The sequence below is a fragment of the Accipiter gentilis genome, chromosome 5 (assembly GCF_929443795.1).
Source record: "Accipiter gentilis chromosome 5, bAccGen1.1, whole genome shotgun sequence".
Lineage (NCBI taxonomy): Eukaryota > Metazoa > Chordata > Aves > Accipitriformes > Accipitridae > Astur > Astur gentilis.
Window position 1 is genome coordinate 37,226,336 of NC_064884.1, and position 25,142 is coordinate 37,251,477.

The following is a 25,142-nucleotide window of genomic DNA, read 5'->3' on the forward strand; positions in this document are numbered from 1 at the left end:
CTCTAGACCCCTATTGCATTTCTAGCAATTGTTCTGGTTTCATCTTCCTTAAATTACATTGTTCTTTACATAAGACTTCATTGAAAAGTAACGTCTTCTGCAGATGAGTAAAATAATTGTCCCTACCTCAGTCTGAGCTGCCTCTGCCACCTAAACTGGTTCATATGTATCAATTTTGATGCCTTTTTTTAAAACACTAAAATGAAGATATCTGTCTTGACATGTGTCAAAATCTTTGACCCATCAATGCTGCATTAAATTCTGTGTCCTTGCAGGTAAGGGGAAAAGTCAATAATGTAAAATGGGTCTCTTTTATGCTGTTTTAAAGCTATGCTCTCTTGATGCAACTCCAGACTCTGAAAGATCTCTCAGCAGTAAGCCATTCTGACTGGCATTATAAGCAAGACTGATAAAACAGCATTGATTCTTAGATACAGAGCTGCATTCACATGTAATGAATAAAGGATATCAGGAGGACATGACACTAGAACATTTGTCTGCCACAAATTCCAGCTTTTGCAATTTCATTCTGAACTCTTTCAAGCTGTATTGTCACTTTTCTAAGAAGCATTGAAAATCGTATTTCATTGTCATGCTAAAGAAACTGCACTTTTATGAAAGGAAGCATTGTGCAAGTCCAAAAGGGTTGATCCTGTTATTCAGAAAGTCAGGGAAATTTGGAGTGGAGGAGTGGAGTGAGTGTTTTAACTTCCAGAGATATCAAACCTAATCACTTGTTTGCTTTCTTGTCACTTCTCTCCACTGTTTTGTCAATTATTTAAAATGTTTTATTTTACTTCAACTAACACTGATTTGCTAATTCTTTTGCACTTGTTAGCAAACAGCTTAACAATGGAGGCACTTTTGCAAGGTATGTTGTATGAGAGGCTGCGTTATTTTAATAGAGCATCGTTTAAATACAAGAACAATTTGCACTGCATTAGTGGTCAAAAGTTTCAGCTGTGTTTGAACACTGCTCAAACACATATAGAGAGGTACTCTCTCCCTGGAAACCTAATATCTCAGAGACTTGTTATCCCTTAACAATTAAGGTTATGGCCGGGTTTAACTCTATTTCCTACTGCGTGTCCTACTCTCTTTTTCCTTCCTGACTTTATTTCCTTATGAACACATCTGGCTGAAAACATTTGTCTGAAGGGGTTTTGTATACACTTCTTTTATCAGTGCCTTATCACAGAACACCTCAGCTTGCTTTCCTCTCTCCAGTCTCTCTCACTTTACCCATATAAGTGCAATTTTAATCCTTTCATAAACACTGAAAAGGGGGAAATACTGAAGAAAGAAAACCCCCCCAGACATATATTTTGCAAATACGTTCTGGCTGCCTCACAACTTAGTTTATGTGGTGTTGCTAAGTATTATAAAAATAAAATTAATAAACTCGTGCTGTATTATTTAAAGATATGAAATGCATTTTCTCATTATAGAGGCCACTTTTTATACTTACCTTTAAAACAAAAATCCTCAGGACCAATGTTACCAATGTTTTCCCCATAGGCTTTCTGTACTGGAAACATGCATGAGTGTGTAACTAGGCCTTTCACTAACAATTGTATATCCTGCAAGTAAGTCCATGAGTGAGTCTGCCACATCCTTGTAATGAAACAAAGCCTGATTTTTTGGGTGAGACAGGATACTCTTTTCACATCTTATTAGATAATGGATGAGATGTAAAATCAGTTCTGTGGCAAAAGAACACCCCGGAGGCTGATCGGTTTGTCAGAATAAATAGGCATCTCCCAACAGAAATGCACTAAGCACTCCCTTTTTATGGCAAGGCATGCATCATAAAGAAAAGGCATGTCACTTACAACAAAGAGTAGTTTTGTGATAGTCTTATTCATTTTTTACATTCAGACATGAAAAATATAACAAAGATTCAGTAATAAAATACAGCAACTGCAAAAATGCTGTCAGTTAACTTGTATTTTGTGGCTTCATTAATATTAATACAGTTATTTTGCCCTTGGAAAGAAAAGGATTTAAGTTGTTCAGTCAGGATTTAACACTTTTGCATAAATTTAATATTAGTGTTTAAAATTACTACAAGTAGTGTAATTACTAATAATAGTCACACTTTCTTTCCCTTCATTTGCCAAAAAAGACTGGCAGATTACTGTGATAATATAAACAGCATATAAACTTTCTATGTCTTTGTGTATTTAGCACTTACTGTTGTTACCCTTGAAAGATTCTTCGGTTGGAAAACAACCAACACAAAGAATAAATCCCAAAGGTCCCAAACCTACCCTCTAGGTTTATGCATTAAAAAGAGGATTAGCAGGGAAATCCCCAAAGCACTTAAGGGATTTAGGCACTGGAAATTAATATAACCTGTGTGTGTGCTATTACAGGCTTTTGAATATCTGTAAGAACGTATGCAATAGGCTTAAGCAGAAACCCTGAATCCAAGTGACCTCAGAACAGGAGGTATTAAAAACCTCAACAGGGATCCAGATCCTGTTTTTAAAATCCTCCTATCTTTATGATCATTCAAACAACAGGTAAAATCAGACCAAACTCTGGTCAGCTCTTTGAAATTCAAACCCCACAGATGATATCTGCAGTGCCAACAGTGATGCTGAATAAAAACTAGGATGGTGAAACCAAGCTGTAGTCTCAGTTATTCTTGACTGGCCCACTAATAGTGTTTTAAGTGTTTCAAGTTTGGAAGTGGGAGCAGAATGTAGCTCTTTTTTTGGATGAAAGGAAGATGAGTTTGTCATTTACATGCTATGCTGGTTGGTTTTTTGGAAGCAAGATTTTGCCATTTCTTTTTTCACAACATTTCAAAGATCTTCTTTCCCTTGGATTAAGCACCACAGCTCTCATTCTCTCTCTTGCCTACTGCAAATGCCTTTTCTTTGGTCTCTGATAATATCTCTCTCTAGTGCTTATAAAATATTACTGTTAAAATCATCTTTCTTCCAACTTCAATACAATACTCCCATTCTTGATTCCCTACACAATGCTTCAAATTTGAGCTCCCTACTGTAACTTTAAGGTTACTCCTCGACTCAGATATTCCTTTTCTTTTTCACCCATACCTCCTCCCATGTGTATACACAGCAGAACAACGGCAAGGTTGCAGTGAGGTAGCCATAGCCAAGGTTTGATCTGCAGCAATGCAGATGCACTGCTAGAGACTTCTGTGTGAGCTCACAACTCAAGCACAACCCCAGATTTCTTACCGGGCTTCTGCAATCCATGTCGAAGTCTGGACCGCCATGTCTTCACTCCTACAGTTATCACTGTTAGCTAGACTGAGGATAGACTAGCTATCATACATGGTTCGGCCAAAGTGTGTCTTCCAAAACAGACATTCACATGCAGATTAAAGACATCAGGTGAGGAAAGATGCCCTCATACCTCTGGTATAGTATTTTAATGGCCCTTCAGAATCACTGTTAAAAATTGTATCTAATGTCTACTTTGACCCTTTCTGGTTTCAGCTTCCAGCCACTGCTTTCTGCTTTGCATTTCTCTGCTAAAATAAAGAGTCCTTCAGTATCCCATATTTTCTTCCCGTGAAGGTACTTATGTACTGTAATTAAGATACCTCTGAATCTTTTTTAACTTAAACAGAGAAACTCTTAAGTTTCTCACTGGTTAAGCCATTCCTCCTCCCTCTCTCCCCCAGCCCCAAATCATATTCATGGCGCTTTTCTGGGGACTGTCTTATTTTTGTCATTAACTGTACTTGACTAATCTTTGTATCATTGCTGTCCTGTATCAGCAGAGTCTTTGTAGGTACTTCTGGATCGCTGTCGAGTATTGAATTGTGACAGGTTTGCTGTCAGTCCCTGTTGAATGCTGCTAGCAATACCCTGCTACACATGAGATTCTTCACAGAAAACACTACTTTCTGTGATCTGCCAGTTCTTAATCCACATGAGCACAGTGCAATGAGGCATCCATACTGCATCATCTGATAGTGAAGAGACAATGCTGCTGCGCAGACCCTAACCATGTCAGCTGGAACCCAGCTCCCTAAAGCCTTTTATTGATACGTTATGGTGATGATTTCCTTATCAGTATATTCTGTAGTTTGAAATCTTACAAAAAATGAAACTGATTTTATGCAATTACTTTTATCAAACTTGTAATCTCATAATGAAATCAGTTTCTTCTGATATGACCTTTTGTCACTGAGAATATGACTAGCGATCTTATCAAAATTGTTTTGCCTTCTCTGTTGTCTACTTTTTTTCTTTGATCTTCCCTCATTCAGTGCTAGCTGTCTGGACCCTTCACCACAGATGGGAATCATGAAAATTAAAGCTACTGAATTAAAGCAGGATCAACATCTCCATCAGTACTGGAGCTTCCTGCCAGTAATGCAAAACTGGCATGCAAGAGATGCAAAGGTTCCTCAAAACCATTAAAAACCCCATGTAAACATTGGACTCCCCACTAATCATCTCAGATCATTCCTCAAAAGAACCACACCCTTCTTTCATCAGGTCAAAACTTAAGTCTAGTAAAGGTAATCAGTAAAGTATTTCCATGCTTTCTTTTTTTGGTAAATGAAAATATGATGGGGGAGTGCAAATAAGTAGTCACCAAACACACAGAAGCTCCTTTGAGTTCTAACCAGGAAATGTTTATATTGTATACAGAAAATGTATAGTTGTTTGGTGTTTTGTCAGACTAGTAGGATTTTTCAACTAGGTTTGCTTGTTTTAACCTGGAGAGTGTTTTATTAAGTAATACCACAAATAAAACACTGGAAAGGCAAAAAAATTCCTTCTCTTCACCTGATAACATGATCACCTCATCAAAAAGACCCCTTGAAAATGTAAAATATTATAAGGCACCAAGTGTCAATCCTAAATGAGCTTTTGTAGTCAAACTATAGGCTGCTGACTGGAGCAGGGTTTATACTGAAGATATGAGCATGCCTTAAGGGAAATCAAGGCTATCGGAAAGTGACCTATAGAATGGCACTGCCCATAATACCCAAAGTCATCTCTCCATAGTGTTTCTGTTTAGAAAAATACAGCTTCCAATTGCACTTTCCAAAGTACAAATTATAATGTTATAGTGAGTGATATACACATAGAGGGTTTTTTTTTCTTATCTTAAGAAAAGCCCCCAGACGCTAAATTTCACTGGAAAAGATTTTACCATATAGTGTATCTTCTGAGTAAGAGAGCAGTTGGATTCTTGGCTAGAGTTCAAACCACCATAAACACAGACTAAACATTTTTTACTTTGAAACTATGTAGTTTGTTTCTTATTTCCATCGAAAGTCAATTAACCCACCCCCCCGACATCACAGTCCTTGTCGTGCTACGGCTGTGAACCACATGTCTTGGGTATTGGATTGACTTTGCCTCTGGCACTGTTATACCCAGTACCAAGTGTGAGACCATCATCCACACACCCTGTCTTTTGGTATTTCTCGTGCTTACAGCAAGAAACTTTAAAAGCAGAATATATACCATCTGCAGTAGCTATGTTTACTTAGGATTTGTGGCTTTGCCAATTGTCAGTTATAGAAAAACCTGCAAATACTACAATGAAGATAAATGCCACAGTAGAAAAAAATATCCATTTTTAATGACACCGGTTTGATCAGATATAAGGCAATTGCAAAGCATGGTAGTACTTGCAGAGCAATTTTGGTCTTTTTCCATATAATAAAGTACACACATTTACTATGCATATTTAATCTAAAATCAAACTTCTGTGAGAAGCATGACAATCTGTCAAAACATGGTGTCAAAAATACAGCTGCAGTCTCTGTGCAGCTTTTGCAATATAAGGGCAATTTGCCATCAATACTATAAAAGGCAATTTTCTATAAACATTAAAAGCTTTAAGTGTAGGACTGCATCAAAACGTCTCAGAGATTTCAATGTTTTTCTTCTGAATCTGAAAGTGAAAGTCTCCCTCCTGACTTCTGCAAAACAACGCAGGGGCTCATTCCCTAAGATCGAGATAATGGCATGTACAGCCCAAGGCTCTTCAGTGAGTGCTGATGAGTTTGTGTCCGTAGACAACCAGACACTCCTGGAGCTTGCCTTACATCAGGTGGCATTAACCTAAAAGACGGACTGGTAAAATGGACAGTGTAAGCTCAGAGAACCTGTCCCAGACCTCTTCAAATCTCGTTTGCTGATTTATGTGCATGGGCAATCTTACTTCTTCTTTCCAGCCCCCTTCTGAATTGCCTTGTAGTCCAAGTGCTGCAAGGGATAGAACAGAAGAAAGAAGCTGAGAGGAACCCAGGTGCTTCTCTCAGATGAAATGACTTCAGGCCCCTGTGGGAGAAAGGATAATGCTCTTTCCAGATTCCTCTACCCCATACCTACACACAAAGGTATTGCACAATCTTGTTCTTAGCATGTTGGCTGGGATGTGAGACTTACTAGCCCATTCCAGAAGGTAAGAACGAAAAATCTATAAAGCAGAGTTAGTAACACGATTATGTGGTATACTGATAGTACGAAAACCTGTTACTTGTTGTGCTATTATGTGTGCATAATAGAGTCAGGTCTTGTTATCACTGAAGAATCCCACCTGACAGCTGACTACCCAAGCTAACATGAGTTCCAACACTGGAAAATTTGCAAAGTAGACCATGGTGTTAGTTGTCTGAACAGGCGTACACGGCCCTGGCATAGTTGCACAGCTTTAACTGGGAGCAGAACAATACTGTGCCCTGAAGCGCTGGGAAGGGATGCCCAGACTGATGCCAACCTAGCTACCTCTGGAAAAGGAAGCCAAACAAGCTTCAACAAAGTAGGCAGCTGCCTACAGCAGGCTGCTAAACACAGCAAGACATGCCTGTCCCTGTTACTTACCTCACCTGTGCCACAGCTGCGGACAGCAAGCGAAGAGCGCGAGGCTTCTGTCCCATGCTACAGGGACCATGACAAGACCTCAGATGCTAAACATCACTACTTTGAGGAGCAATTCCTAGCCCCAGAACTAGCTGCTGCCACGGACTCTGACCCCCCTTCAGGACCAGCTATCACAGCCAGGCATCTTCTCTGGCTCTTAATTCCCGTGCACCCACTTCTCCTCTTTGCCTTCTCATTTCTACGCAGCACTAGCCAAGCCCCTTCTTCTTCAGGAGGCAAACCTGAATTTTACTTGCAGCTTACGCTGCTGAGAAGCTTTAAGGTAGCCATGCTACCTTAGAGCCATGTCAGTAATCTGTAGCTAATACAGGTATAACGCATTTGGGACCTGGACTACTGTCTCTGCAGGGTGCTGTATTATGCTGGGTAGATGTTTCAGCGCTGCTTGGAGCTCATTTGGGGATGCAGAACTACCCAGAAATCCCTGACTTCACTGTGTAGTACAGACATGACAAAGAAATTTAATTCAGTATTAGGTTCTTGCTGGCACCACTAGAAAGAACAAACAGTTGTGGATTGGCTTAACTCTGTTCCCATTTAAGTAACTTTAGTAAGTGGTACAAACACCTAACCACATCTATCTAGTGTATAATTTTGAGCAATTTTATGCCTGGATGACTAACAAAATGCAAAGTGGATGCAGGTAAACTTAAATTTTCTACAAATGATTTCCATAATAAATTACATAGTATTTATATGAGGAAACATTGAAAAAAATCCAGTATTATTGCCACCTTGTAATTTAATGGAATATATTAGAAACTAAATGCAAGGGATCAGGGGATTAGTCATTTATGAATATGAGGAACATTTTTAAAGCAGTCAAAGATGTAAAATGTATCTAACCTGTGATTTTTTAAAATTTTTTTGTAATCTAGTGGAAATAATTCTCTATATTTTGAGTATCTCAGAAAAGAATGTAGCACTCCGCTTACAAGTGATAAAGGAAAAAAAAAAAAAAAAAGAGAGCCAAATCCCTAAATACATAATATATATAAGCATATATAATAAAACATAAAGTGTGTTTCTCTCCCTCTTACACTAGCAGAAATCCACTGTAAATCCAGTGGAACAATATGGTATTTACCCCAGAGCAGATAAAGTCAGAGCATGAGTTATGTTGTTAAGAGAAAAAAGCTAGTATCTACATTCTTACCACTAAAATGGATACAATGAAGAATAAAAAGTAAAAATTTATATTGAAGGAAGCATTATTTTTAAGGAACTAGGATGCAAAGAGGAAAAATAATAGTTATCTTGAGATACCTTTAGAAAGAGTGAGACAAAGCATTTTATAGCAAGTATAACAGCATATCTGTTGAAAATATTCTTCCTGAAGAAGATGCATCACTTTACATGTGTGATGTCAAAAGCTGGGGTTTTTTTTGCAACAAAGTGGTTGGAAACTACATTAAAATATCACTGCTTGCAAGTTTGAAAAAGATGTTTTGCTCCTGAATGCATATATCAGTTCACAAGGAATGTCATGAGGAATGAATTTTACTGCCTGTGGCTTTAGCTCCTGCTCTAGCAGCTTTGGAGTTCAATTAATATGCCCTTAAACAGTACGACAAACCTATTTCCATATGATAATACTGCTGCTATGCATGCATGCCCTGGGCATTTGAGCATCTAGCCGCACATTTATATGTGCAAACAGACCTGGAAATCTGATGGATTCATTAACGTGGTTCTTGAAATGAACTACGGAACACGCAGGCTGGGAAGCTGATGAGAGTTAAGCAATTACTCAGTGCCTAATTCACACTGAAATGCAATAGAAGTCAAGCCACTCACTTCCCTGAATGTTTTTTTAAATATCCCTAACAGAACCAAGGCACCCCACAGACAAACTTTCATTCCGTGCCATTCGGACTGTGTTCCTGTGACCATGTGTAAGAACCACACATTTTGTTCGTCTCCTGCTTGTTGGAATTCATCGACATTAAAAAAAGCCCACCCAGCAATATTAAAAACGTTCCAGAAGATGGCAGCAGTGACACAGGAATCAACACCAGCAGGCTTTGCTAAGCTTTTGCAATAGAAAAAGATTCTAAAAAAAATCATAGTCAACAGCTAAGATCCAGTCCAGGATTAATAACAGCTGATACATGCAAAACCAGTCCTGACAAGACAGTCTCATAAAGAAGAAATGGTATTCAGATGCACTGAAACACATAAAAAGGAGCAAGGGGTGCTCCTTGTTTCAAGGGCATTGCATCGTACTTCTCTTGAATCCAGTAACAGCTGAAGCCCTGTAAAAAGAACACCCTTCTAAATATGACCAGCTAGAAGATCAAATAGCATAAATAGCGTATCTCGGATAACTATGGTGCTGGTTTAAGTATTTTAGTGGGTTCATGCTATCTTCTGTGTGTAGCACTTGCTTTTTATAACTATAAACACACATCTAGTCTATGTGCTGGGGAGAGCACAAAATATAACATATTTCTGTAAGTCTCTCTCATCTAAGGAAATGCCTAGCTTCTGCACGAAGGTCCAGCACACGTGCTTTTCCTCTTAGTGACCAGATTAAGCAAGGCATTAGGATACTTCTCTGAGAGAAATTCTTTTTCTTTTTTTGGGGGTGGGGTGGGGTGGGGTGGGGTGGGGTGGGGTGGGGGTGGGGGAAGGAATGACCTTAAGCCTCTGTTCTGCTTCTAGTTTATGTTTGTCTTCTGAAGAAGTGAATCCTTTAAAATTAGGGAATAACTAATCTACAATTGTCAAATCCAATCTACGTTCTCTTCAAAGACCAGCCCCATTCAGTTCAACAACTGCTTGGTTCAAATTCTGAGTGTGAATAGTATTTTACTGCAAAAAAGGATCCTGCATTAGATGATTCTAATTAGAGGTGTTTCTAAGCCTGAATATTGACACTGAACAACACTGAGAAAGTTTGGGTAAATTTCAAAAACAGTTGAAAAGTTGGTGTTAAGCCTCAGTCTAAAGTTAGATGTAGCCAGACCTCGGAACTCCATCAACTCCAAGCTCCAAAGGATGAATTTAGACTGAGGATCAGCAATTCCAAGTCATCTGAAAGTGGAATAAACGAAAACAAAAATTGTCTAGAAGAGAAGTGAGAAAGAAATTGCAAGAATTTTCGAAAACCTTCATATCTGGTTCTCCTGAACGGGGCATTGTCTTTGCAAAATGTTCTAGAAACCCTGCTGGAGAAAGCATTGCAATAATAATGAAAATATCACGCTTCATCTTTCAAGGAAGAAAAGCAGGTGTTTCCTGAGAAATGCAGGTCTGACTAAAAGTCAATGACAGCTGCGCTGGTTCATGCCAGGAGTACCCTGTCACAACCCAGAGCTCCCATGAAGGATCCCTCAATTTCTATACCTTCTTTTCAGTGCAAAGGCTAGTTGTGAAGTTTCAAGTCATCTTCTTCTGAAACAAGAATGTTTTTTAAAACTTACACAGTTTGTGCTAATTGTGTTCACAGAGTATATACCTAGTCAATAATGTGACTTCTCGTCTGACCTTTCAAACTGATCATTTTCTGGTTTGTTGATCCTAGACATTTTCTGCAAAGTAATTATACAAACTACCAAAAAATGATCCCTGAAATGTGAGCTCAGAGCATTAGCTGGTTTACAGGATATGCAAACAATTTGGCACTTGTCTTGGCACCATTTTGATGAACCACACAATAAACATTTTAGCAAAAGAAACTTCATATTCAGATTGTGCATACATATACATGTGTATAAAACCAACAAATAATGTCCTGTATCAGCATGTACTGACAGGTAGCAAGATCCCTGTCTACAAAAAATACACTTCATAAATCTTTCATGTTTATAAAAAATAATTTTACAACTCAGCAGTTTTCTTACTTTTCTTTGGATTTCTGACAGATCTGCAAATGACCCAACATGCACTGTATTTCTCTAGCTGCTTGGGAGGCAACACGGCAGGGCATGAGCAATCTAAAAGTTTTGTGGAGTGCGTTGATAACAATTCCTTGACACAAGTGATGGAAGACACAACAAGGGGACATGGTCTGCTGTACCTTATACTTCCATCAGGGAAGAACTGGTTGGAGATGTGAAGACTGGAGGCAGCCTAGGCTGCAGCAACCATGCATTGATGGAGTTCAGGTTCCTGAGAGGAGGGAAGAAGGCAAAAAACAGGACCACAAGCCTGGACTTCAGGAGAACAGACTTTGGCCTGTTCAGGGACCTGCTTTGAAGAATCCCATGGGAACTGGCCCTGGAGAAAACAGGGGTCCAGGACACTGGTTGATGTTCAAGGATCACCTCCTCCAGCTCAACAATGGTCCTCCCCAACCATCAGGAAGTCACTAAGAAGTAGTAGGAGACCTGTATGATGAACAAGGAGCTCCTGACTAAACTCAGACATTAAAATGAAGCATGCAAGAGGTGGGAGCAGGGATCCAGAAGGAATATAGAGACACTATCCAAATATGCAGGGATGGGGTTTGGAAAGCCAAAACCCATTTGGTGTTGAATCTGGTAAGGGACACAAAAGGCATCAAGGACTTCTACAAGTACATTAGCAACAAAAGGAAGACCAAGGAAAGTGTGGGCCTGCTGCTGAATGGGGCAGGAGATCTGGGGACAAAAGATATGGAAAAGGCCAAGGTGCTCAGTGCCTTCCTTCTTCACCCCAGTCTTTACTGGCAAGACCTGCCTTCAGGAATCCTAGGTTCCTGGGACCAAAGGGGAAGTCCAGAGCAAGAAAGACTTGGCCTTGCTGAAGAAGGATCAGGTTAGGTGTCCTGGTTTCAGCTGGGATAGAGCTAGCTGTCTTCCTAGTAGCTGGTACAGTGCTGTGTTTTGAGTTCAGCATGTGAAGAATGTTGACAACACTGATGTTTTCAGTTGTTGCTCAGCATTGTTTAGACTATAGTCAAGGATTTCTCAGCTTCTCATGGCCAGTCAGTGCACAAGAAATTGGCACAGGACACAACCAAGGCACCTGACCCAAACTGGCCAACGTTGTATTCCATACCATGTGACGTCCCATCCAGTTTAGGAACTGGGAAGTGGGGGGGGGGGGGGGGGCAGGGAATCGCTGCTCGGGGACTGGCAGGGTGTCGGTCGGTGGGTGGTGAGCTATTGCCCTGTGCATCATTTGTACATTCCAATCCTTTTATTACTACTGTTGTCATTTTATTAGTGTTATCATTATCATTATTAGTTTCTTCTCTTCTGTTCTATTAAATCGTTCTTATCTCAACCCAGGAGTTTTACTTTTTCTTCCCGATTTCCTCCCCCATCCCAGTGGATGGGGGAAGTGAGTGAGCGGCTGCGTGGTACTTAGTTGCTGGCTGGGGTTAAACCACGACATTAGGGAATATTTAAACAAACTGGACATACACGAGTCTATAGGCCCTGGTGGGATACACCCATGAGTGCTGAGGGAGCTGGGCAATATCATTACAAGGCCACTCTTGATTACCTCTGAGTGGTCCTGGCAGCTAGGGGAGGATCCTGAGGACTGGAAAAAAACCAATGTCACTTCTGTCTTCAAGAAGGGCAAGAAGGAGTATCCAGGGAGCTACAGGCCAGTCAGCCTCAGCTTGGTCATTTGGGAAGCTGATGAAGCAACAAATCCTGGAAACCATTTCCAGACATATTAAGGACAAGAAGGTGATGGGGAGTAGTCAGTATAAATTTGTGAAAGGGAAATCATGCCTGACTAAACTGATAACCTTCTACAATGAGATGACTGGCTTGGATGGATGAAGGGAGAGCAGTAGATGTTGTTTATTAGACATTGAACAGAGACATAGGTTGCCCAGAGAGGTTGTAGAGTCTCCATGCTTGGACACATTTAAAACCTCACTTGACCTGACCTGAGGAAACTGCTCCAGCTGACCCTGCTTTGAGCCTGATTCTGCATGATCCTGAGAATCCTTTGCCTATGTCAACTTTACTGCATTAACGTGCTGCAAAGGTTCTTCTCAGGTGCAAATATGCCTAGGGTCTATACTTAGGAGTCACCTTCTGCCTGGTTTTACCAAGGGAGAAGTCATGCAAAAAGGCACCATTCAAAGGCATGTTACTTCCAGTGTAGATGAAAGGTCCTCCTCCAGCTGTTTGCTCTCTATACATCCATGGGATTTATCAGTAATGACAAGAAAATCTTGGATGACTGTATAGAAATACTCCTTACACACATAGGTACAGATGTACAGTGCATTCCTAGGACCTAACACTAGCATAAATTTCACTGCTAGTAAACCTATGATATAGAACTACAATCTGGATGGCACAACAGTTTACACTAAACCAAAGCCCAGATGTTCACCCTTTTCTCAGCATAGTCAGCAAAGCAGATGCAACCCTTAAATCTCAAGGAAACATATCTGCACAGGCACATGTACAGAAGGACCACTCCAAGTTGGAACTTCTGCACAACATGGGAGTAGACCAGACTTCTGTATAAAAACAGTTTATGCTTGACTAAAACACATCCATGAATCAGCCTTGGTTCAAAAGATTCCCTGCAAGGCGACAAATCAAACACAGTGCATCTGAGTACTGGTGCTGACAGGAACAAAGGCTGCTTGACATCTCAGAAAAGCATGATCCAGTCAATCCAAGTACCACTGGGAGATTCCTACACCTACTGACATGTCTTGTTTCCAGAAGAACTCTGAACCGGCACTTCCTTTTTAAGGTTTCTGGAATTAATGACTGCAGTGCAAATGATCTACTTCTTTAGAATAAGCATGCACAGCTGATGAATGCCTCATTTATTTACTGCTTCTAAGAAACCAATGTGGTAGGGCTTATTGTTTGGTTTTAATAAGAAAGGAAGTTCAAGAATTCATCTTATATAATTAGGTTGTGTTCTAATGTTCTGATTATATGTGAAATTTCTTGCTATCACGGCCAGATCCTGGGCTCATGGAACTGGGCATGACTCCATTTTCTCCAGCGGAGCTACATTAATTTACAGCTGCTCAGGATCAGGGCCTACCTGCCTGTTTCTGACATCTAGAATATGAATTCATACCCCTCTATGGCATCAAGAGTCACTAGACAAGCACAGCACACACCTAAATATTTATCATTTGAGACATTCTGCTGCAGTAATGTACCTCCTCCTGGGCCTCTCCCCTCTCATTACTCTTCCTATGCATTCCATCTAAATTCATATTTTCTTTCCATTTCTCTGGCTACATTTACATCTTGACTCTCTTCATTGCATTTCTGAAACAAAATTCAAGCTCCTCTCTCTCCCCCCCCCCCAATCTTTTTTTCATGCCTTTAAAAACCTGTTGTCTTAAAAAAAAAAAAGTGAGCTAAATTTCTCTTCTTTTTTTACTCCCTCTCTCTCAATACCTTCACTTTCCTTTTGTTCACGCCTGGAAGCATGAACTCTTCTCACATTGCTCCTGAATATAGGAAGAGCCTCATAATCACTTTTAGAACTTAATAAAAGCAATAATACACTTATAACAATGCTAACAATATCACTAGACCGACACCGGTAAGAACAATACTACAGTCTAACACGAGTTGTATCATCTCTTCCTCTCATCCCCTTCCCTGCTCTCAGAAGCAGCCACACCTGGAAGCCTTGCAGCTAGGAAGCCACATGACTTTGGAGTGCTCTTGGGGTAGGAACAAAAAGGTATGTGTTTGGAGACGTTCACCTTTTCTACCTCCTGAGGTATCCTTAAGGCATTCTATGCAAATGAGTCAATGGTAAGTAGGGTAGCATGAGCTAAATTCTGTATTCAGGGCCTGTATAAAAAGCAGATAATTAATCAAGGGGGAAAAAGAAAAAAAGGAAACTTTGCTTTTTTCTATATATTATTCAGATAAAACTGAGCCTGAGGAAATTATTAGTGTGTGTCTAATCCCCACTACTTGAGCATACATGCCCGTGGTTGTATTCTGTTGCTAATCATGATAGTTTGGCCTTTTTTTGGGTTTTCTTTTTGCATAAATCAAAGAAGAAAGAAACATACCAATGGATCACTGATAAATAGAAATTTATAATTTACCTTGAAATAATTATAATCTGGTGGAAAATGTCATATTTTTTCTCTTTTCCCTTCAAAATTCAAATCCCTTTGCTACTGGGAATTTAATGCAAAGAAAAAAGAAAATAGCCACTGTTAGTGTATGACCCCACTGTATTTTTGTTCTTTGCCTTCAAAGGCAACCTGCCAGCTCACAAAGAGAACAAAGAAAGGTTACTTTTGCAAACTGTATTAAAAGCACTCAACAATAACAGCCCCAAACCACTACAGCTCCCAGTTGTCTTATTGCAGTATTTGGGGGCTATTACTGTAGCTTTTTATTAAATAAGGACCATTAGCAAACCTTGTTTTGAGTCTTATGTTGTGTTACCTTTATGTAGTACGTTTACTGCAACTGTGTGCCACAACTGTGTGCCACAAACTCCTTCTGACTTCAATCTGATTTTTTGGATACACAGGAGGTCAGAATTTTTCTATAAGCAGCAAAACAAAAAGAGGCAAAGCATGCCTGCTTGCACTGAAGTGGCAAAATCACGTTTGTCAAAGAGAGATGGACTTTAATTTGCCCCTGTAAGTTGTGATATGTGTTATTTTCCCACTGGAGAATCAAGTGTGCATCATTTTTCTCAGCTGCAATATGAGAAAATTGTAGTTTATGAAAACCTGGTAGGTATTAATGGGAAAAGGATACAATTTGACTTACAGTTCAAGTTATCTCTATTTTCCATTAACAGAAAGTGTTATGTTTTCAAATTAAAAATGGTCCCAAGCTGCAAAATTCAAGGTTTGTATCAACATTTTGTTCGATCTCAAGTTCAAGGAACAAGTTGGAAATGAATCCCATGCTTAGGTTCAGCTCATTTTATATAGCCTCTGCTCACGGGCTCTAGCGCTTGAGAAGTCAGTGTCCAGTACCAGGAATTTGGTAAATGCTCATTACTTGTTAAGATAAGATTAGAAAGTCAGAATTAACAAGTATTTTCTCTAGCTTGTCCAACATCCTGGATGCTTGAAGTAACTACCTAGCCAAATGCTCAGTACACATACATACACACACAAGCAGAATTACATGACAGGACCTTTTCTTGATGAATCACATACAAGCTTCCAAAGGGAAATAACTTTACAAGATGCAAACCCCTGATTTTCTGTATTTATAATAATGTATATACCACCTGCACTAGTAATATGACAATAGATAAAAGAAAGGAATTGCCTTTGAAGTCAAGCAATAATGTACACATTTGCTATTTTTTGAAAAACCTTCATTTAAAGAAATGGAATTTCTCTGATTTTTGACTGATGCCACTGTCGCTATGGAATCCAATTAGATGTTTTTTGTCTTGATAATGACTGCTAAGGATATATACACATGGCATTACACAAGGAAGTAAGATGTATAATTCTTAATGAGAGCAATGTCTAATGCCTGAGAGTAGCAGGTTAGACATTAGGTCCCCATTAAGAATGAGTTTAACTTAAACCATTCGAATAGCCTCACTGAAATGGATCTCAAGTATAAGCAGATGCTTAAGTAAAATTTTGCATTAGGTCTTTACTCGTAGTTCACAGCAAATTTATTTAATTTAAATTTTCTAAGAACTTGTATTAGAACTATATAAAGCCAAGCAACTAAACCAGTTGTGATTACTTACATGAGGCCTTCCCAGTACATCCATTTTTTACACCTGATAATTGACGAGTCAACCTACAGCAAGTTTTTATAAATCTTGTTTTATTAATGTCTTCTGTACTGAGAGTTTTTCTTAACCCAGAAAGTATTTTGAAATATTGGTGGTTGTGGTGCTGCTATTGGGCCATCTCAGCCCACTAGCTACTCTGCACTCAAACTCTGTCCACACTTCTGCAGATTTTCAAAGGAAACTAGTGTTACGCCTATCCCTGTCTTGACTTTGGTCTAAGTGCCTTCCCATTATACACATTCACGATATGATGGATGTGCATCTTAGCACTGAACTGTAGACAATGGGAGAGCTATAAACATATAAAAGTAGCATTTCTGTTAAGACCCGGACAGTAAGCTTGTCCATCAGCCACAGAAAATGTAAGGCTTAACAAGACGTGTGGTACTCTGAGATAACGCATGCCTTGTGGGTGTTGTGAAGTATGAGGCAGAGGCAAATGCTTTTAGTGACCTGCCAGTGTTATCTTACAGTAACATACACACCTTGGGATATCCTATGAAATTATAAAATAGCCCCAAACTCACAGAAAACTAAATATATATTTTTTAAATTTAACAACTAAACAAAAGAAATGAGGTGCATAATAATTAAGTGGCCAGTAAAGACCAAATAGCTTATGAAATATTTCATTTCTGGACTGCTGAGAAGAATAATAGGCAGGGTCACAGGTGAATGAAATAAAATGTCATGTACATTCTTCATGTTATTCAAGCATAGCAATTTCCCCAAAAGGTTCTTCATTAAAACAAAAATGAAATAATGGAAGAGATAGTTTGGAAAGATTTTTTCTTTTTTTTTCACACACCTTAATATTTCCTAAGACACACTCCTATTTATAACTCTGATTGGCATTTGGAATGCCATAGTTACTGTACTGGATCGTACCACAGACCTGTATAGACACAAATTTTGCAGCCTGTAGTTTAATTCATATAGATACCTGTAACTACAATAATCCAATGTTTCCAATAATCTGTACATCAAACAAAATTTAGCAGGTTCAAGTTTTCTAGAAAATATGGAATCCTTTTCTAAAGGATTCTCACAAACCAATCACTATTCAACTCTTAAACAACTGCAGGTAATTTATCAATTTGCTTTGAAATCTTGCAACCCCTGCATGATCTTTAGCAAGTATCAGGCACTACTCCAGATTTACAGTGTTTTGTCTCTTGCATTTGTGAAAAAGAGCCTGTTCAGTTATATGGGATTAAATACTAAGAGATATTAAACCAGCAAGTTCCAGTTCTCTCTTGCAGCAACCTTTCAAAAAGGCTGTTAACAACATTTCTCAACCATATTCTTTGAAAACAGAAAATCCTTCCTAATTTTGTCAGACAATCAATTACAGATAAAATAGATAGGAGACTTTTGTCCAGTTTTGTCCACAACGAACAACCAATGCCTGGCCTCTTTGTCCTATCTGTAAATAAATATTGTTTTTAGCTGGCACAACTGTCCAAATATTGATTGCAACTCAACTTTTAAAAATATCTCACTGGACATCTTGTCTTAATGTCCTCTTGAAGCAATTGGTTCCACATTAATGAAGTATTTCACATTCGAGAGAGAGTTTCTCTTGTTTTTTCTGTGAGCAATGGTCGTATAAAATTCATATGCAAGACTAAAATACGGCTTTGATACAAAACCAGATGATTCAATGAATACCTTAACATTCAAACGGCATAACAGCAAGACTGCACATAGTAAGAATTTCTTAAAATCTTATGTTAGCTGTAAAGATACATTATAAATCCACCCTTGATACTTATGCAGTTATTTCATATGATATTATTTATTTCATAGTATATTTGCTGAAAAGTAGTATCTTGTTCAAGGGCAAGATCTCTGGAGAAAGTTACTATCTTTTACTGGACCAGTTGGTATAGCTAGAATACTGGGCAGGGCTTTGGGATATATACAGTTGTCTTCAGCTTGATCCAAACCCCAAACTTCTCCCTTCTAGGAGTTCCCCGGAATGAAAGAAATTAAGAAAGCTTTTCTATGAGCATTAGCAATCAAGAAGACAGTTTTGCAGACATTTGTATAATAAGTTTGAGAGATGATACGGATTTTCTGATGTTTAATCAGGCTTGAGCTCATAATGCAGCTCAGGACATTTGAAAGGTCTCTCTCTCTCTCTTTCTCTTCTTCCCCACTAACTGTTCATGAAATTTGTGGAAATATATCTGGTAACATATGGTTAAAATTGGCCCCACAGGTTGCCACATTACTACAGGGGTGTGAAAGATCAGCAAGGACACAGAAATAGTGCTATTGCATGAGACTTATTTCCATACAAAATCAGGGTGAAAAAAAGTGAGCTCGTCTCACACTCTGTGACGGGCTAAGTCTGCTGATAAAGAGGGAACAGGAACGTAGAGCAGATACATAGTGATGAGCACAGGGTAAGGACTTAGAGTAGAGAACAGAGTGACATGTCCCATTGTTAAACCTGCTCCTCTTTGTGCTCTCTATATCATTTTCTTCCGTGCTCCTGTAACTCTCTCTCCTTTCTTTCTGCTGTATGTTCTGAAAAGCAGAGAGATATCTTTTAAAAGCCCTCAATAGGTTTTTGGTAACCTATTTTATGTGATCATTAGCCTTCATTATGTTTCCATCATCTGATTTTCGCATTACTTAGCTGCTTTTTTTGCTCTCTGTGGCTGTGAAAAAAGAAATGCACCTACATCCAGGTTAGCTTTTTGTATGCTAAACCAAAACTCTTTCAGTAGATTACTCTGTGGGTGTTTTTTTTTTTCTCCCCCCCCCCCCCCCTCCGGAAAGAAAACCTCATATTTTCCAACATTTTACTGCTTAAATATTTGAAGCTTGTTATCATTGTGGTTGTTCTGCTTTGTCCTTTTTTTCAAGAGCAATTATACCCTGAGGCACAGGACACAATAGGGGTTATAGCATTTTTGAAGCAACGTAACTGGTGACTTATGTAACAAGACCATCCCCTCCCAGGCTTTGCTTCACTTTGTTTACCCCAGCAATACAATCCAGCATCTGATTTGCTTTCAGCACTGCAGCTGTATTTTAGTCCAAAGGCTTTAGGGACTTTTCTATAAACAACTCCCAAATCTCTCTCCCATTAAATAATCCCCATTCTGTTCTGGGAAGGATTTTTTTTCTGTGAGTGCTGATTAGCAAGGTAGCGGAGTAGAAGTTGTTTTCCTTCAAACTTCCTACCGATTCATTTGCAGTAAGACTACAACACGGTGCTTGTGACACCACAACTATTTTCAAGAGAGAGAATTTTGATGTCATAAACAAATGTGAGCTCACGGAAAAAAGCCATGAAGGAAAAGCCAGTTATAAAGAAGAAAGCTAAAAATAAGCTCTTCCTCATGCCATGATTAACTAGTGGTAAGCCATGAATCACCTGTGTCTATTGAATACTATGAGAGCTCAGAAGTTAAGCAGACTCTCCCCCAGAGATGACAAAACAATTACATTTTAAAGGTATTTGTTTTATGGTTTCTTGATTGATCAGGCTGTATATGATATACTACTACAGTGACTACAGCAGAGGGCATTGGCAAGTGATATAAGGGCAAACAGATTGACACATCAAACATAGCCCATTTACCATGCACATAAAATGCATAGTAAATAAATATCTAAGGACAGAGCTTTTGAACCATTTCCATATCATGTGTGCAAAAGAGGGTACAAATACGTACTTCGTTTGTAGTTGACCCTGTAGTCACTACAATATCGTTGTTTTGTTAAAAAAGTTCAGAACGGAGAAAAGGAAAGCTGTGTGTATCCTTGTGGCTGCTGCCTTCTGGGTCCTGTTGTGCTTGTGCACTCCCAGGGAAGCCGGAGCTTGCTTGCTCCTCCGGCGCGTATGGATGTGGGGAAAGCTGCAGGAGTACGGAGTGGGACAGGGAGCAGGACCTGGCAGCTAGGACACGAATAGAGGGTGGGAGTCTCCCAAGAGGCACAGGGGACTCGCTCGCTTGAAGAAGAGAGCAAACCCACAGCTGAGTCTTCATAGAAAGGAGATAAGTTCTTAAAAATTCAGAGGGCTCTCTGGGAAGTTTGTTGCAGCCTGCGAGGCCACTAATAGTTGATGGGCTGGAAAGCAATATGGAAGTAATGGCGCACTTCTAATGACACACTGAAGGATTTAACTTTTCCCAGACATTTTTGTATAATGTCTTGGCCACCACCTTTTCTCTGTTTAAATTTATTACTTCATTCTAGTTCAGTATAGCAGATATAAATACATATATGTATACAACGTACAGTGGTGGGTGTACATGTGTGTATACATAGAGAGAGAGAGAGTATATGTAGTACCTGGTTTCGTATATTTTTAATAAAATCTACCTTCAGAGATGGAAAATCCTCTCCTGTTTTTTTAGCATGCTTGTTTTTAAGAAAAAGTGGGGCAGTTCAGCTTTATGGCTTCTATATGGAGGTCCAGCTGTAATAAACAGTAAGAATGCATTACTGCCTGGTTAGGGTAAATGCCTGCTGGGTTCAAAAGATAAATCAATTAGGATTTTTCCCTGTAATTACTATTTTATAATGATTAATCTTCACAGTGTTTGTCTTTCAATCTCCTTATGAGAATCATGTTTAAGTAAATAAATGAATTCTATTGAAACCAAACCTAATCACTGGGGAGAGGTTTTCATATCGTCTGAACACCACGAAGCCATCTATTAAAACTGACTTAACCTGTAGGATGATGCAGTCCCCTCTGGTGTGTGTTTGGGACGGGGTTTGTGAAGGGGATCCTGCAGCTTCAAGTGCAGCAGACACAACTGAGATCCACCTGCAAAAAATTGAGAGTGAGACTCCCTGCAGCACATCTCACCCTGGGTCCAAAGCGTTTCTAGCTCTGTCTCCCACATAAGCTTCCCCATTTCAGTGATAGATGTCTTCAGAGATCCAAAGACTTACTGATGAGAGAGAAGTATGAGAGGAAGACCGGGCAAAAGAAAGACTTCAGCCTCCTGACTGTGCAGACAACCTCAGCCCAACGTTTATCATTCTTTCAGAAGTGTAGCTGGGTTTCCCAGTAAAGGACTATGAAAAGGTAGTACCTTCAAATGCTTTTCTATTCTACCGTTTCTACAAAAAAGGAGCAGTGTTGGTGTGTACTTCAGGCTAGATCCAGTAAAGGACTTGGGTGCACAGAAGTTAAATGCTGCAGTATTTAATGTCCTAGAATGAAATACGGAAATTTGCGCACGTACAGCAATTTGATTTCGGTGTTTCAGAGCAGCACAGAGCTTCTGGCAGGTAGATGTGTTGTTTAGCTCACAGGGATTGTATAGCATCCACAAAAGGACTAGGTAGACTGACTATTAGAACTTAGGCCTACACAGAAATGAATAGGTGGTATTTTGCAGGCAGACACAAACCAGAGAGTAAACAGCCAGTTTTTGCAGTGCAAATGTGACATGAGCAGAGTTCCCCTGGGACACATGCTGGGAGCTGCTGTTCATCACCTCCAGACAGGAGACTGCAGCGAGGTGAGAAAGTTTGCAAATGACACTGTGTTCTTTAGAGAGGCAAAGATGAAGGCTGATTGTGAAGAACTGTAGAAGGACCATACAATACTGGATGATAAAGCGGCAGGTTAAACTGAGTATATATTCTGTGACTATTTGCCCTGATTCAGTACAAGATTTAGGGGCCATCAAATGGAGAGAGTAGGAACGAAGTTCAAAGCAGTTGATTGGAAGGAAAGCAGTTCCTCATGCCAAGCACAATACATCTGTGGACCTTATTGCCAAAGGATATTACGCAAGCTAAAAATCTACACCTTTTCAAGAGAGCCTGGTCAAGTACATGGACAAGAAATCCAATGGAAATAATTGCTGACACATTGGTCTCAGGAAGTATCCTTAGCTAACTGGAGTCTGAGAAGGTGTAAGAGACAGTATTACAGTCGCTTCTTCTGCTCCTATTCTTTCTAGGGATCTGCGTATGGTTACTTCAGGCAACACCACACAGGCTTGGCGGACCCCAGACCTGGCGCAGCACAGCCATTGCCCCCCTGTGGAGTGCAGAGTCCAGGCACGTGCCGGTGCTTGGCCCTGGGGCAGGGGCAAGAGGTGTTGCAGGGTCAGGCGGGACCCAGCGAGGCCGGATGAGTTGCCCAGGGTGGCACAGGCAGGAGCACAGTAATACTGGCTGGAATTCACTGGCACACAGATTTAGAATTGGACGTTATTGTGGTACTGGTACCAGGGCAACGGCGCTGGCACTGGTACCACCCACCACTCCTGCCAACGAGCTCTGGCAGTAGGAACTTGTTGGGGAGTAGCGCCAAAAATGAGACCCTAGTGCATATCGTGACAGCTATACCAGCTGACTGCAGGAGCTACAGTAAGCTGATCTACCCTGCAGCTTACTATACTGCATTGAGGGGCATGTCAATGCCAGAAATAACTCAAAATGGGAAGCATTCCTCACTACTTTACAAATTCATTTGCACTAAACTGCATCTTCGACGATGCCCCTCCTGGAAAAGCAGCACAGGAACTCATTCTTCATATATGAGATGCTGACGATGTAAAAACAGGTCCGGCACAACATTAAGCAGTGAAAAACTATATATGGAATGAGAATTTAAAACCAAATTTAAAATTAGGGGCTTCAAAACCAGTTCTTTTCCCCAGTCTGTTACAAATTATACAGCCTTCAGTATCAGCTTAAAGAAACAGCAGTTCCTGACAGCAGTTAACCTCTTTTTTCATTACTGGGGCTCTTCCAGTTCCTCCAGATCAATAGTGCTCCTATGTATCTTTATAAATCTGAGTAGCAGATCCATTCTCATAAAGTTGACCCCATCTTGCTTTTCTGCTGAAAAGCGGAATCAAAAAGTATTTTAAGGGATATTTGAAACAGGGAGATTAAATTCTTTCTCAGTTATACCACGAACAAAAGCCAAAATAGAATGCCACGTACCTTGGTACATTTTTTACCCTTTAAGTTTCTCAGATAACAGTTATTTTTGGCATTTCTTTTCACATTGCTTTTTGCAATCCTGAAAGATTTTAATGTGAATTGACTACGTTAAAAGGTGCCTATATTTCATCACCTATTAAAAAAACTAAACCCCTTTAGTTTACAAAACTGACATTGTTTTTACATTTTGCAGTTTTACTTTGAGAAACAGCCTGGGTAATTAAATGAGGCAATCCATGTCTGTTCCTCTTCCCAGTAAGTTTCAAATCAAATTTTTATTCAAGATCTTTTATACCAGCATAGAGCTGTTCCTTCTGTGCTGCAAGGACTAATGTGGAAATTAAAGGAAGCAGTTTTTTCACTGATCAATGGATATTTTAAAAGAAAAAAAAGCACAAGGGAATGTGGATATTAAGTTTAGTTTCAGATTGATTTTACAACATTTATAATCTGAGCAAATTTAATCTGATAATTTCATTTTAAAATTCAGTTATAATTTATATTAGTATTTTCTATGTAAATACTTCTGAAGTGGAGGAAACTAGGCTGATGATGTATGTATGCCCTTTCGCCTTTCTAGATGTTTTGTAGAAACTTAGTCACAGTGGATAGAATAATAAAAAGCCTGTTTCCCAAGCTAGCTAACAGATGTATATGTCATTAACTATAAATACAGGTAAATGTACTTCAGGTGAATGTAAGTTAACTACTCAGATAGTTAAGTAAAAATGCAAGTTGCTCCAGAATAATTTACAACTTGATTATTTTTTAGATAATGACAAGAAAACAAATGCAATACTTTGGTCTCCTTTTACTAGGAACATTAAAAACCCCCAGCATATCTTTCCAAAGACAATAGAGGAATTTTTCACAAGATACTGAAGCAGTCTGATGACATATACAGATTGGCAACTAAATTTGGTTTACTAGCAGGGCTTCTTTTATGTGTGGAAGCCATTAGGTGGTGGTGTGCTCCCTCCCGCCTCCCCCACTGAAGCCATAACCACCAGTGGGGGCTGTGATGGCTGCATCCAGCTTACTCTGGACTTTGGGGGATGGATGGCAAGATGGTAGCCACAGGCTGTCTGGAACAGTGAGCCAGATGTCTTGCTGGTATGCAAATATGAGTCAATCATCTTACTTTAGAAATAGTGGGCAGCCCAGGGCCCGTTGAGCTCTCCTGCACAGCGGCAGGATGCACGCCAGGATCTGCCCTTGAGTGGGGACGACTCTCAAGGTTACTCCTCGAGGCCGAGCAATTCCTTGCCGCAAGAGATTCTTGGGAAGTGATTAATAGCATGCTAAACTTTGTAATCTTAGCGAGCGAAGTGATATAAAGGATTGACTGTGCATATATAGTCCTTTAGACATAAACTGTTGACCAAGTCTGGGACTAGGGTTGGATCCAGCTGCACCTAGACTCCTCTCTGAGAAGGAGTTTAGAAAGCAAGGGGGTCCTTTCTGAACCTTGTGACTCAACGGGAGGGTCTCCCTGACAGTTTTGTCTACCCTGTCCTCTGTGCGGTAAATACTAAGTGTACCTTGCCATTGAGTCTTGTTAAACTACTGTCGCATTGATCATTGAACATTGTTAACTCACTGTTTTATACCAATAAAACATATTGTTGCTCCTCTCTT

General features: G+C 39.7%; 1 protein-coding gene across 1 annotated transcript in view; it reads right to left on the reverse strand.

The window, feature by feature from the left end:
• Window positions 1–25,142, reverse strand: part of PRKN (parkin RBR E3 ubiquitin protein ligase) — a 787,949-nt gene that overhangs the window by 18,623 nt on the left and 744,184 nt on the right. The window lies entirely within an intron of this gene.